The sequence below is a fragment of the Acomys minous genome (assembly GCF_964271855.1).
Source record: "Acomys minous genome assembly, chromosome: 18".
Lineage (NCBI taxonomy): Eukaryota > Metazoa > Chordata > Mammalia > Rodentia > Muridae > Acomys > Acomys minous.
In genome coordinates, this window is record NC_140501.1 from 69,226,013 (window position 1) to 69,240,920 (window position 14,908).

Below are 14,908 nucleotides of genomic sequence, written 5' to 3' on the forward strand. Positions count from 1 at the left end.
AAGGAGAGATGGTTAGCATTTATCTTTCTGTCCCTATAGACTTCAAAACCCATCATCAAAGAATGTGTGTGTGTGTGTGTGTGTGTGTGTGTGTGTGTGTGTGTGTGTATTAGAGTGACTTAGAAGTTATGGATGACTATTCTAACAATGATTGTTTCCCATTGAAAAGTCCAAGAATCCAGGAGTTTTTCAGTCTATGAGACTGGATGTCTCCTTTGGTCTTCAGTATATGCTGCAATCGCTAAGAAGTAGTTTTTAACACCAGTGAAGAAATTCCAACTGAAGGATGTACCAACTTTCCAGTGAGCGTAAGGATAAGCAGACAAAGAGCAGGAGCTTTCTTCTTTTTTCCAAGAATGTGTGGCCCAGATTTAAGGTGGATCTTCCCACCTTGAAAGATCCAGATTTAGGGGGGGTCTTCCCACTTTAAATTATTTAATTACAATAAATCCTCCCACAGGTATACACAGTCACCTGGGGTCTAGTTAATTCCAGATGTAGTCAACTTGACAGCCAAGAATGGCCACCACACGTGGTCAGGAATCAATTTATACAGGACAAGGGGACATTTTTTTAAAATTTGGAAGCATTGTCAATACCATATAGTTAGGGTGGACTAGGCGTTCTCTATCATTATCCCACAGAAAAGATGAACAATATTTTCATTTAAAATATTTTAGAGTTGTTTATCTCTTCTTTGAGTAAGACAGCTCCATTTTCCTCTCTCTGCCCTACCACTGAGTTCAAGATGTCACGTGGGAAGCACATTCTCTGCTGGGCTCTGACATGTACTGAGCACATGACCAATGTCTGCAGCAATCAGCATATGACTCAAGAATTGATGCATTCAGGACTCAGCCTATGTGATGATAAAGGTTATATGAAAGTTTACTGAAGCACACTGGAGGACATCCACCTTATTCCTACTGGTCTAAGAAGAGACTGAATGTCTTGCAACCTTGGAAAGAATGCCTAAGAACCCCACTATTGCAGACTAAAGTGGACCCCAGAAGGGACAGAGAAAAATCCTTACAGTAGTGAACTCTCAAGTATAGCTGACCTCCACTCAGCCTCCACTGGGCTGTTCCATGAGCTAATACAGTCTTTCTGCTAAAGCCAGTTTCAGAGGCTATTCTGTCACGTGAAGGCAAACGATTTGGGAATCATGCAAGGCTTTCATGCTAGTGTAGTACTCCATGGTAGCTAGAGAGTTTCACACAGCACGTACTTGCTGCCATCTCCCCTCAGCTCTGGGAAACTCTCTTCTGTAAGGTGCACTAATGGAATTTCAGATGAGAAGCAGTGAATTCAGAGTGTAGGTGTTACTTAGCAAGTTCAACACTCAGTCTAAGCCTGACAGTTCCTTCTGAGGGGCCAGGGTGCATTATCTCCTGCTTCAGGCTTCTGAAAAACCATGGTTATAGTGTTGGTCATGAAAACTCTTGGTAGTGGATGAGAACAAAACCAAAGCCAAGTTCACACCAGAGGTGCAAGGCTGCCAAGTTCACACCAGAGGTGCGAGGCTCCCATTGCTGTAGAGTCCTCCATCACAGGTTTTAAACCGTGAGTTGGGATTTACAGAAATACTGAGTGGTATTTTAAGAAACTCATTTTTTAGATCCATAAAAAAGGTTAACCAAGCCAATAAAGGAAAATACACCAAACATTGAATGTTTATAAACCTTGAGTTTATAAACCTTGGCCAGAAGCAATAGGACTATTACAGAATTTGCAGACCTGCTCTTTTCCTTTAATGCAATGGAAATCTTGACACTCAGATGGAGTAGCTGTAACAAATGTCAGACATCTTGAGTGCTTGTTGCCTCACTGGGTGTGAACAGATAACTGCTCCAAAGATATGTGTGTTGGAAGAGGCATAGTGTTTCTATGGGTCTGTCTCTTGGCTTCATTTTCTTGGTCAAAGACGCCCAAGTAACAATTTAATCAAAGGACCAGTATATCCACATGGCTACCATAGTTATTCACTTTCATCTCTTTGGCAATAGAACATTCCACTATTATAGTACTTAAGCCCAAAAGGAAAATGATAATGTGTCCTAATCCTAATGCATGCAAAGAATGCATGGGTTTGAATTTCTGCATTTGAGAACGTGGTTGTAGTTCTCAAGTAGAAAAATAAATAAGTAGAAAAGCATGATTGAGTCCAATAGGCTGAGTTGTGTTATTGAGATAATTCCATTAATATCATGTCACCATCAATCTTGGTTAAAATATTAAGCAAATAAGAACCTATCCATGCCAATGATTACTATTTATTAACTTTTTCCTTAGGATAACCAAACCTTCCAGCTTCCTTTTAGACACAAGATATACATGGAAATTACTCATAAAATTTCTTCCACGAATCTCACTATACCTAAAGAAGGGATATTCAAAGTTTTTTTTTTAACTTTCTAGCACTCTTGTAGCTACTAGTTTGTATCACCAGTTAATACAATTTTTTAATATTGCTTGGAAACTGAAATGAGACTCATTAAAACTCATTTCAAGCCCCATAACAGTCAGGAACCAATTTCTTGCAACTTGTTTACAAATTTCATCATCTGGTAAAGCTAAATTTAGAAGCAAGATGACCAGGCATTTGGTGGCAGTTCCTGAAATAACTTGTAAGTAGAGCCAGCAACCAAATTATATTTCCATTTCAAAGATTTTTTATTATGTAAGCAAAATGATGATCAAGGTAATCAACTATACATACAATATCTTTTTTCTTTTTTAATATATTTTATTAATTTATTCATATTACATCTCAGTGGTTATCCCATCCTTTGTATCCTGCCATTCCTCCCTCCCTCCCATTTTCCCCTTACTCCCCTCCCCTATGACTGTTACTGAGGGGGACCTCCTCCTCCTGTATATGCTCATAGGGTATCAAGTCTCTTCTTGGTAGCCTGCTGTCTTCCTCTGAGTGCGACCAGCCCTCTCCATCCAGGGGGCATGGTCAAATATGGGGCACCAGAGTTTGTGTGAAAGTCAGACCCCACTCTCCACTCAACTGTGAAGAATTTCCTATCCATTGGGTAGATCTGGGTAAGGGTTCGAAGTTTACTGCATGAACACTTATCAGGAAAGTGGGGCAGAGGGAGGACATCCTATTGGGACTCTAGGTGAGATAAGCATGGGAGAATGGGGAAATAGAAGGATCCAGAGGGTCCTAGGAACCTACAAGAAGAACATTATGATGGTCAGATCTGGGCCCAGGGGTCCTGCTCAAACTATGGTACATACACTATCTTTGCACAAAGTGAAAATTGTGTGTTTTCACTGAACTCCAGGGGGCTGGACCAGTTCAGACTGGACTGAACTCTGGGCAGTCCACCACTGATCTGTGAGCTGCACCTCAGGGCTGAGGGCTGACTGTCCCACTGCCTTCTGCTGGGACCTGGGAGTCGATATCTCAGTCTCTTCGTTCTTTCCTTGCAAGGGGGAAATTACAGAAGAGACTTTGTACGTTTGGCCTAACTCCTTTTAGTTCTCCATGTTTTATGACCACAGCATTTCACTGTGGAGCTGGCCCTGCCCCTGGTGCCTTCTCTTTGTCATTTATCATGTTGACAGTTTAATCGAGCTGCAGGTCTGGCAGATGGAATAAGGATGTCCTCTCCCACACAAGTCTTAGGAGTTTTAACCCTATCAGGGTGTCTCTTGACACACCAAGACAACATGTCATGCTAACATTTCCAAAGTGACAGCAGCGACTGGGAAGAGGGCAAGGGTGTGCATGTCATCTTCATGTGGTTTTTATCTCCAGTGATTTGGGTCAAGTTATAAAGAAGAGAGGTCTCTTGAATCCTGGGTGTGTCAGTATATAGGTTTCTATGGCAATGTGCTTGGATAAATTGATGGAACTCCTAAGAGGAGTTGAAGTGAGTTCTTCATAAATACTACAGTATGAGAAGGTTGGTCTTCTAGACAGATGATGTCAGTGAGAACAGGGTGTACCACAACAGAACCAATGCAGGAAAAGAGTATAGTCTGTCCAGTTTTCAGATACTTACCATTCACTGAAATTCAGTGAATGTCATTGAGTGTGATTGGTTTACAGCAGTAACAGAATGCAAGGACAGGAGGCCACAAAGAACACATTTCATGCAAGGAATTTTCTCTAGAGAAACAACAACAACAAAAATCACAGTTTAATGAACGGTCACATTTTAGGGGCAAATAAATGTGTGTTCTTATGCTCAGCGTCCAGATCAGGATACAGAAATTTTCTAACATGGTAGAGGATTCATACCTACCACTTTTCAGTTATTATTCTCCTAAGAAAACCATTATTCTGATCCCTTCGTCTCAAAATTGTTCTTACCTGTAACTCAACTGAATAGGACATAGAATCACATTTTATGCTGGTAGGGTCATATTTCATACCGTCATGCCTATGAGATTAATTTATGGCATGACATACATAAATAATTTTGTCCTTTTTCACTGGTATACAGTTTTACATTTTAAAGAGGTGCATATATATCAGTTGTCTATTTATTCACAATCAAATCTTCTCCAAGTTAGTGACTGAGGTGTTTGTTTGATCTACTGGCATATTGAGTTATCTTCGTATGTTTTCTTCACTCTATATTCAAAAGAATTTACTCTGCTTTTTAACGGTCATAACTGAGTCTGACAAATATTTTGCTCTGTCTAGATTGGGGTTTAGAATGAATAAAAATCAGTTTGACAATGCAAATTTAATGCGTATTTATTGTCCATCATGACCGTGATTCCTGCTCTTGAAGAGTACATAGGAAGTTCATAGGGAAGCAGTTTATAAACTCACGAACGTCATTGAGTATGGTTGGTTTACAGCAGTAATAGAATGGCACCATAGGAGATCACAAAGAACACGAAATACCCAAGAGTCCCTTCTTTAGCTTTGAGGACACTCATCAATAAGTCTTCTAATCATTGTTTGGCTTCAGTGTGCTGTAGATTCTGGAAGTGGTTCCCAAGTGTGGCAGAAACAGACAACCAAGCATACCATCATAAAAACAGTACCTGAGCACCCCCTCCCTCTGCCCCAGGATGGCAGGCTGATAGGCCATGCACTTGGATGGTCCATGTTTGTCCTGAGTGCTTGAGTCAGGTCTCTGTGCACAGAAGTGTGGGCTGTGCACTGGAGTGCTGAGAAAGACTCTGCACTCTGTTTCCTACCGGATGACATTGCTGAGTATTCAGACTCCTGAGCCTTACAGGTTCTGACTGGGATCAATGTTGTGCAAATTGGGCATGCACTGAATACTCTTCTGCGTAGACTGTTGGGGGTGGAGGGTTATGAGTAAAGTATTGCACACTGACTTAGGATAAATGTTGAAGAGAAGAAAATTTGTCAGCTCATCAGTTATGTAATTTTTTTGGCAGCCAATTTCAACTCTGTCTATTCCTGAAACTCCCAAGTGTCCTTTAACTTTCAAGGCTTATGAAGATACATGATACATTAAGTTTATGCACAAGAGGAATTTGAAAAATGACTGGTGTTACTTAATGTTTTGGGGTTTTGGATTTGTTTTTGTTTTGGGGGGGTTGGTGAGTAAAAGTTAAGTATTTCAATCAATATATTTGTATTAGAGTTTGTTAAAAAATTATTAAACACAATTATGTTTAGTAAACCTAAATATACAGGTCAACTTATCACCACAGGGAATGCCATTGGTACAACTCCATATATGGATGTGCATTTATAGTTTGTGATGCTTTTTGATTTTGTTGTTGTTGTTGTTGTTGTTCTGATTTTGTCACTTGGTGTTATGTTAGACATCTAGGCAATAGCAGAATCCAAATGTCCTTATTTCAAAGGTTGCCACCTTTACATGAATAAAACATGTAGTTTGTCTCTTGCTGAACACTTTGGTTTCTATTTGTTTGCTACTAAATAATGCCACAAAGGAACTATTTATTTACTCAAGTTCTTTCTGTTGAGTCATTTTCTTGAAACATGAAATTATGATTTATAAAAGTCAAGAATTATTTTAACATTGTCTTCTTCCTTAATTTTATATTGCATGGCATAACAACAATATAAAATATCTTGAATAATATTTTTGTAAACCTGTACAGTAATGCCAAACACTGTTTTATAATTAGGTATTTATTTTAGTTTGTGAGGAATGTAATTGTGCAAACTGCCTCCTCTGGTCTATCTTCATCTCTACTTTCTATTAATGGGCTGGTATGACTTTCGCAAACTAGTGCAGGGCATCATGTAACTGGATTGATGTTCAAGCTATTTGTGGGTATAGACAATTTAGATATATGAATTTGGGATTAAATCAAAATACTGTAGATTTTCACTAAAAAGTCTCATTAATCATTTTGGATTGGAAATTATTCAAGTATGGTAAACTTAGATTGAAATTGGTAGCACCTTCTTTGAATTTTTTGTTTGTTTGTTTTGGTTGCCATGGAGAAGAGGGTCCCATTAAACTGAAATCATCATTTTGGTCTTTAAAGAGTAGAGGGTAAGCAGTGCATTTAAACAGCAGGGACAGGTGGCAGAGCATGACGGACTTTCTTATAATATGGCTGTTAGTGTCCTGTGGTCCAGGGTGAATCAATATGGTGGCCAAAAACATGTTTTTTCTTTTCTAGAAGGAAGAAGCTAATTTAAGCTGAGGCCTCTCATAAATGACAGCTGATGGCCATCTGTTGAGAGTTTAATTGAGTTGCCCACAAGATGTGATTAATTTTATGGACATTGCTGCTCTTTTTGGCCACATGAACCTGAGAGAGCAGAGCCTAAAAATGAGGTGGACTAAAGTTTCATACACTAGCAACTTTACTCAGAGCATCAGGCAATTTATACTCTGAGGCTTAAGAAGAATCACACGAATAAGATGTTTGACCACAAGGACAAGCTACACATGGCAAAACATGTCTTCCCATAGAGGCTCATGAATAACAACAGCTAACATAAACTCACTCCTGTCAGCTACACCTGGGAGGAAGATGACAATATGTTCCAAGAACAGTTCGGTGTTCTGAAAAAACACAGACCACAAGACTCTTGCCTTGGTTTTCTGTTGCTGCTGGTGGTGGTTGTTTATTTGTTTGGTTGGTGTTTTCTTACAAGCACTCACAAGAAGTTCCACAAGAAATCTCCTCGCATGACAGATACACATTTTCTTAAATAAGCTAGTGCCTTCTTGGAAGGTGGACTTGTAGCACAGAGGACAGCACGGGCTTTGGACACTAATAAAGTTGGGTTTGAATCCTGAATGTTTAACATTACTGGTTACGTGACCTTGAAGAAGAGTTCTTACTTTCTCTAAGCCTTCGTTTAATAATCTGAAAGGTGGGAATAAATCTACATCAAAGAATAAAGTTAAACTTTAAATGAAATACTATATACACACACCACATACCATACATACTATATACACACTACACACATGTCCCATGTTCAGTGTGCGTCAATGGCTGTTAGTATTTTTCCTTTTTCTTTTCTTTCTTTCTTTCTTTTCTTTCATTTTTTTTTCATGGATACTGTCACCTGTAGAGACAGTATGCATCCAGTCAGGGAGGCAAAAAATGAATCCAGGGAGAGAATTTGTTGCTTCTGTGTCTCACTGAAGTGGATTCAGGAAAGGAAGAAAAACTTGGTTTCTTCCCTACTGTCCTTCCACAGAGCGTCCAGACATCCCTCCTAAGCAGGTGACAGATTCAAGCTGTGGTGACCAGCTGATAGCAAGCACTTTGAGCCATGGCTGTATTCTGTCTTTAATAAACTCCACTCTCGCTCTTTGGGTGTTTTGCTTTCTTTTCAGAAAGAACTGGGATAAATTAAACAAACTGCAGCCAATAACAAAAACTGTTCACAGTCTGGATTTTGCAAGTCAACAATTTAAAATCTGTCTCTACTCACATAGGATTTCAGGTCATTAGAAACCTTGCTAAAACTACAAAACAAGAAACACCAGTGCCACCAGGTCTCCCCATCCAGGGCCGTGGTCAAATATGAGGCACCAGAGTATGTGATGGCACTCAGAGGAAGGATAGCAGGCTACCAAGAAGAGATTTGATACCCTATGAGCATATAAAGGGGGAGGAGGTCCCTCTCAGTCACAGTCACAGGGGAGGGGAGTAAGGGAAAATGGGAAGGAGGGAGGGATGGGAGGATACAAAGGATGGGATAACTAGTGAGATATAATATGAATAAATTAATTAAAAAGATCAAAAAAAAAGAAAGAAAGAAAGAAACACCAGTGTTGCTTGTAGAGAAAAGATGATGCCTGGGATATTCTGTGCATGTGGCTTTACAGGATGAACATGACACTCATGACTTCAGTGGAAAGTTCCAGTAGAGGCTGCAGCTAAAATAAAAATTCTAATCCAATTCATATATTCCTCAGATGCAAAACAAAATATGTAATATACTCCTGGTCTCTCATTCCAGGGATTGATTGAGTATTGATAACCATAATGGGTCTTGTAAATTCTAAATCAATTGCTCCTGTAACATCTGCCAGTTCCTCCCCTGCCAACTGATTCTGAGAGCTATGGATGGAAGGGGGAAATTATTTTTGGCAAACCTTTTAGCTGCCCATAATGTGCTAATGGACTTGGTTGATAGGCAGCCACATCCTCCGCATGCTGACCCTGGTTGTGGAGACAGGCTGCCACTCCTGGAGTCCTCTAGGAGATAGTGGGGGAAGGATGTGGAGGAAATGATTTCTGATGACCAAAGGTATCATCTGGGTAAGTGTTTCAACATTGTTCTCTTCAAAATGGGAATTCCAGGGCACAGGCTTAATCTCAGAGCCTCCCTACAACATGGCATTATGGAATCACGCACAGTGTGCTCAAGAACCACACACTTTCCTGACTTCATTCCAAATAGTTAGAAGTGATGAGATGAAGGAAAATATCTATAGCCAAGTATGTGAGAGACACCTCCCAAACTAACTTTCCATTAAAATATTAGATATATTCATAGTTATAAATGAACATATAGATTTTGGAAGATAATTACCAAATACATATTACTATTTTCTCAAATTATTTGGAATCACTTGAAAACTCTGGGACTTTTTTGCCTTTATTATAATATGTGTAAGCAATAAATTCAGTAAAAGGATACTAGAAAGAGTAGTGGAAACTAAATTTGAGCAAAGTACATGATATTAAAACATTATGAAATTCATATTTATACAATGAGTATATGTTAATAATAAAGTAATTAGAATAAAGTCACTGACTTTTCTGTAGTATTTGGAGAACTGCACACCTAACTAGAATTGGGAGCAGTGAGTCTGTTACAGGAATTGATCTTCTTTACTTGAACTGCCACACTTCTCATAGAGTAGCACCTCTGCCAGTAGGTGACTTGGCTGGCTTAGGACCATATAAAGTTTTGCCAGCCACACTGTTGTAGATGCTTTCCAAAGTTTTGTTGAACAGGTGACATCCTTTCTACTGAAAAATGATGAAAGTAGCAAGCCAAAGGAGACTTCAGTTTTGCCCTTTGAGACAATAAGAAATGTGTTTTGTTTGTTTGCTTGCTTCTTTGTTTTGGTATCTTTTGACACTTACAAGAGTCAACTGGAAATGAATAGACAAGAATTTTTGCATCATAAAAGACTTTAGAGCCTGGAAATACCCAGATATCCATGAATCAGTCCATTCTTCTTCCAATGCTGATAAGGCCCCAGAATCCCTTGCTTTTTCTTTCCTTGGGTGAGTTTGTCAGGTATCACCTTCTCTAGGATCCTGTTTCAGTTGTTGTTCTCCGTGTGTGTGTGTGTGTGTGTGTGTGTGTGTGTGTGTGTGTGTGCAAAACCTAAAATCACTCAGAGAGCTCATGTAATTTTGTTTCCTCTTTAGTGGAGAAGAGAAAAAAATCTGTGTCTATTTTTTTATTCACATATTTTGTTAATTAGTCTGTTCCTTCGTGTTTCTCATTGACATCTATCAACGCTATTTTTAGACACCTGATTATAGACCCAGAACTCTGATATCCTACAGTTCAGTGCCTTGCATATAAGACTTTTTATATCAATTTTCATTATTTCCTGTGTCTTCTCCAGTTTCCTCACAATTTGCTTAAACTATCAGTCCACAAACTAGACATGTTACAGTGAGTGCATAGACAAACAGCTTGTGCAAAGATTTTCAGGGAGTTTTCAAAATGCCTCCATGGAAAAAAATCACACTTTCAGAATAATGGACATTTTCTTGAGTCTGTTTTCGAGCATCATCTTCACAATCAGCGTGTGACACACACCAGCCCCAAACTTGTTAAATCATAAGCAGCACCAGCGTTCACTCTCATGGGCTCTGCAACTGCAGTTTAGCTAACTTGGCAGATTTCCCCAGCACAGCCCCTCCCAGTAGTTGGGTTTTGTCTGCCTTCAAGATGGGGGTGGTCCATGTTTTCCCATTTTCTCTCACACATCTTCAACAGTGGTTGCCCGAAGCACATTGCTCTCATGAAGAAGAGCAGAAGAAAAGCATATTGATGGAATGTGTTCACTTCCCAACTGCTAAAGTTCTTTTAGTTACAGAAGTCAAAAACCCCTTCCAATATTAACCTCCAAATCCAAATCCAATGGTTTAAAGAAGAATGAATTATCCATCATAAGAGGACAGAGAGGAAACATTCTCTGAGCTGCAATGTGAGTTACCACCTAGCTCACAGACCATAAACTTTACAAGGGAAGGATGTGTGTCCATCTTGTTCTTTACTGCATCCCTGATGCCTGGTACTTGAAGTGGCTCCGGTGATCATTTATTGAGTGGATAAGTCAATGATTTAGTTTTGACAATAGTAGATTAAGAATAAGTTCTTTATTTCTTGAGGCAGGAACTCACTGTGCAGATCAGGTTGGCCTTGAACTGTAGCAAGCATCCAGAATGTGCCATCCTGCCTGGTTAATCATAGCACCAGTGACAACAGAATGAGGTATGTTTCTTATTAAAAAGATATTCATATTAATAAGAGACATTTAAAAATTAGGGCACAGTTTATATGTAATATAGACCCAATCCAAATTCACACCTTGCTATTTGTCCTACTGATGTGCCCTCATCAGTGCTGTATGAGAGGTGCTGCTCCACCCAGGAGTTCCCCGACCCAACACACCACAGACACACTGTGGCATTCTGCAACTTTCAATGTTGATAGGCTCTTCCTTTTACTTAGTTTTCTGCCCCTGAGCTTCCTTGCCTGGCAAGTGTTTTTTCTGGATATGAATCACCTGGCAGAGATTGCTGTGTGACAGTGTCCCTTGTTGGGCTGGCCCTGACCATCTGGGTCACATGACTTGAAGCTACACTGCAAGATATAGTTCAAGTTTTTTGTAGTGTTCACTCTAGTTAGTGTGAATATGCCAACATGGTTTATACTTCCTTAGTGGCCTGCTGTTGCTGATGCTGATGCTGGCACTGTACGGGAAGCCATGTGTGGCCTGCTGCTGCATCACAGAGCAGGTAAAAGATCCTCCAAGAGTGTATTAGTCAGTGTTCTCTAAACAGAATGGATAGACTGAAACACACACACACACACACACACACACACACACACACACACACACACACAGCTTACAGGTTGTGGTCTGACTATTCCAACAATGGCTATTTCCCAATCAAGAGTCCATTAATTCAATAGTTGACAGGTCCACAGGTTAAATGTCTCAGCTGGTCTTCAGTATATGCCAGAATCCCAAACAAGTGGCATCTAATACCAGAGAAAGAGTGAAGTTTCCAGTGAGAGTAAGAAAAGGCAGGCAAATAACAAAAGCTTGCTTCCTCCACGTCTTTTACATAGGCTTCCAGAAGAAGGTGTTGGCCAGATTTACAGATGGGTCTACTCACCCCAAATGATCCAATCAAGAAAAAAAAGAGCTCCCACGGGTATATTCAGCAGCTAGGGACGTAGTTATTCCAGAGATAATAAAGTTGGCAACCAAGACGAGTTGTTGTATCAATTATGCATGGTGACTGTAGATGAAGTCACTGATCTTGTCTTAGGAATCCTCACACTTTATCTAGGGAAAATCTAAAAGTTGCTGGCAAATAATAGCTGACCTACTATTGGTTTGGTCTGGATGGAAACTTAAGGCAGACAAAAAAAAACCATATTTTAAATATCTGAGCAGAATGTGCATTTAAGGTGGATGACTTATCAGTCTTGTTTGGCGCTGTTATCTCGGTTACTGGCACTGGAGAAAACTTGTGGTGGCCATTAAGCTATTAGTCTTTGAATGAAGAAAAAGCACATGCATTTTCCAAACTATTTACATTTAGCTTTCAGTTTTTTTTTTCAATACACCATAATGTGGATGCTGTCTAATGTGTGATACTTTAAATGACAAGTTTCTGTGTTTAGAGTATTAAAAGGCACATAATGAAAATCACACTGTTCACAGCTGAGTACCTATAACACAAATCTTCCAGGCAAGATGTACCCACTGAATGGCATGCCTCTTACAACGGTAATCAACTGCTCTCTGGTTGGATTTGAGGTTCACTCCACAGTGCTTTGTATCGTGAACACAGACAAAAAGCCATGGCTTGGTAGTTGTTAGGCCCTGTGAGCAAACTTACTTCTGATGTTCAGCTCAATTGGCATGGTGCTAAAATGCCTTCTAAATATTCATCTTCATACCCATAGACAAATGCCTTAATCACAGAGGTGCCTTTTTTCCACAAATGGCTCTGAATGCAGAAATCCATGGCTGGCCAAACTACCAAGGTGAAGTGATGGCCATGTTGACTCTAAAGAAGACATTGTGCTGCTCCCTCTAACTCTCCGGAAGAGGAGGAAGAAAGAATATAAGAGCTGGAAGATAGAAACGTACTACTACAATAGTGAGCAGAAGCTGAGGTCACTGTCCTGAGCCTTCACTGGGCCTGAGGAGTCAACAGCCAATCATAGATGGGTAAAGGCTCATGGGCCTGCTGTGGTTCGCATGAAAATGTCTCCCAGAGCTTCACATACTGGAATACTTGCTCTCAGCTTCATGGCACTGTTTGGGAAGGCTATGAAAACATTAGGAGGTGTAGCCTTGCTGAAGGAAATATACCACTGGACGAGGGCTCTGAAGGCCTGTAGCCTTGTCCCATTTCCTGTTCTTTCTCTGCACTTCTTCGATGGAGACATAATTTCTTAGCTTCCTGTTTCTGCTGCTGTTCATATCCCACCAATTTGGACGTGTATTACCCTGGAACCATAGCCAAAATTAATTTTAAAATTTGTTTTTGATTATGGTATTTATTACAGCTACAGAAAAGTAGCTAAGACAGGACCCTACACCTCCCTACTGAACTGATTAATGGCTGCTGATGGATTCTGGGTGAGGAGCAGTCATTGTCTTCAGGTGCATACTTACTGATGGACTCCAACAAGCTCCAATGGATGGTTCCCAACTCACAGTCACAGAAATGGCCCTGGTTAAACCCAGCAAGCCACAGGATGAAACAAAAAGACATGAATGTGAGAAAGAGACTTGTAAGGATGAAGGGGAGGCAATGGAGCTAAGAAAGGGCCTGAGGTGAGAACAGGAGGAAAGCATAATATTCACGCATATCAAAAAGCTTACTCAAATTTATTGAAAAGATCGATTATAGTCAAAGGTTAAAATACTTTCAAAGAAAGAATGAGTAAATTCTTTTTTTTTCTAGTTTGAAACAATGTAAAGTACCTAATTTCTCAGTTGTGGCTCTCTGCCTTGCCAGTGTCTTCCTTAAAATGATGATAATGACTATGCCAACAATAAATACTAATGTGTGTTCATGGAGCACATTACGATGAACATATGCAATAGAACACATGCAAAAGATCCTGACTCTCGGAAAATCCCTCTTCTGCAGGCAAGGCTGGTGCAAGATGGCCGCGGCGTGTCAGAGCGTGAAGGGCCTGGTCGCAATAATTGGAGGAGCTTCAGGCCTTGTCCTGGCTACGGCCGAGAGTCTGGAGGGACAAGAGGCCACAGCTGTGCTCCTGGACCTACCTAACTCAGGGGGTGAAGCTCAAGCCAAGAAGTTAGAAGAAAGCTGCATGTTTGCCCCAGCCAACATGACCTCTGAGAAGGACATACGAGCAGCTTTGACTCTAACAAAAGAAAGTATGGCCGTGCTGATGTGGCTGTCAGCTGTGCAGGTATTGCAGTGGCCATTAAAACATGCAACCAGAAGGACCAGGTTCACACCTTTGAGGACTTCCAGCGGGTTCTCAGTGTGAATCTCACAGGCACTTTTAATGTGATCCGCCTACTTACCAGCGAGACGCGACAGACTGAACCAGACAAAGAAGGCCAACATGGAGTTATTAACGCTGCTGGTGTGGCTGCTTTTGAGGGGCAGGTTGGACAAGCTGCATACTCTGCATCCAAAGGGGGCATAGTGGGCATGACACTGGCCATTGCTGGAGATCTGGGTCCCCTAGGCATCCGTGTGGTGACAATCGCTCCAAGTTTGTTTGGCACCCCGCTGCTAACCACCCTTCCAGAGAAAGTGCGCAACTTCTCAGTCAGCCAGGTGCCCTTTCTCAGTCTACTAGGTGACCCCGCTGAATACGCTCATCTGGCACAGGCCATGTCGAGAACCCATTCTTGAACACAGAGGTCATCCGGCTGGATGGGGCCATTCGAATGCAGCCTTAGGCGGAGGCAGGAAAAACACAAGCTCCTTTCCAGCTTGAAGGAGACCTAACAGCCATTTTTTAACTCTGCTCCAGTCACGCTCTGTACCTAATAACTTCTCAAACATAAAGAAAAGAAAAAAAAAAAGATCCTGACTCTCCATGGTAAGCAAAGGCTGTGGCTTTTACCACTGTGTTTCCAAACACCAAAGGAGACCACAGAGAGATGAATCGATATCAAAAGTTAGCTGAAAGAAGAGCACAGGCCGTTCTGAGCTGCCTCAGAAAACCCGTCTTCTCTGCTGCAAACAAAGA

At 40.7% G+C, this 14,908-nt stretch overlaps 1 pseudogene across 1 annotated transcript; it reads left to right on the forward strand.

The window, feature by feature from the left end:
* The first annotated feature begins 13,840 nt into the window (after nucleotides 1-13,840).
* On the forward strand, nucleotides 13,841-14,615 carry LOC311589320 (3-hydroxyacyl-CoA dehydrogenase type-2-like; annotated as a pseudogene). The gene has a single exon. The product of its transcript is annotated as a 3-hydroxyacyl-CoA dehydrogenase type-2-like (transcript).
* Nucleotides 14,616-14,908: the final 293 nt, after the last annotated feature.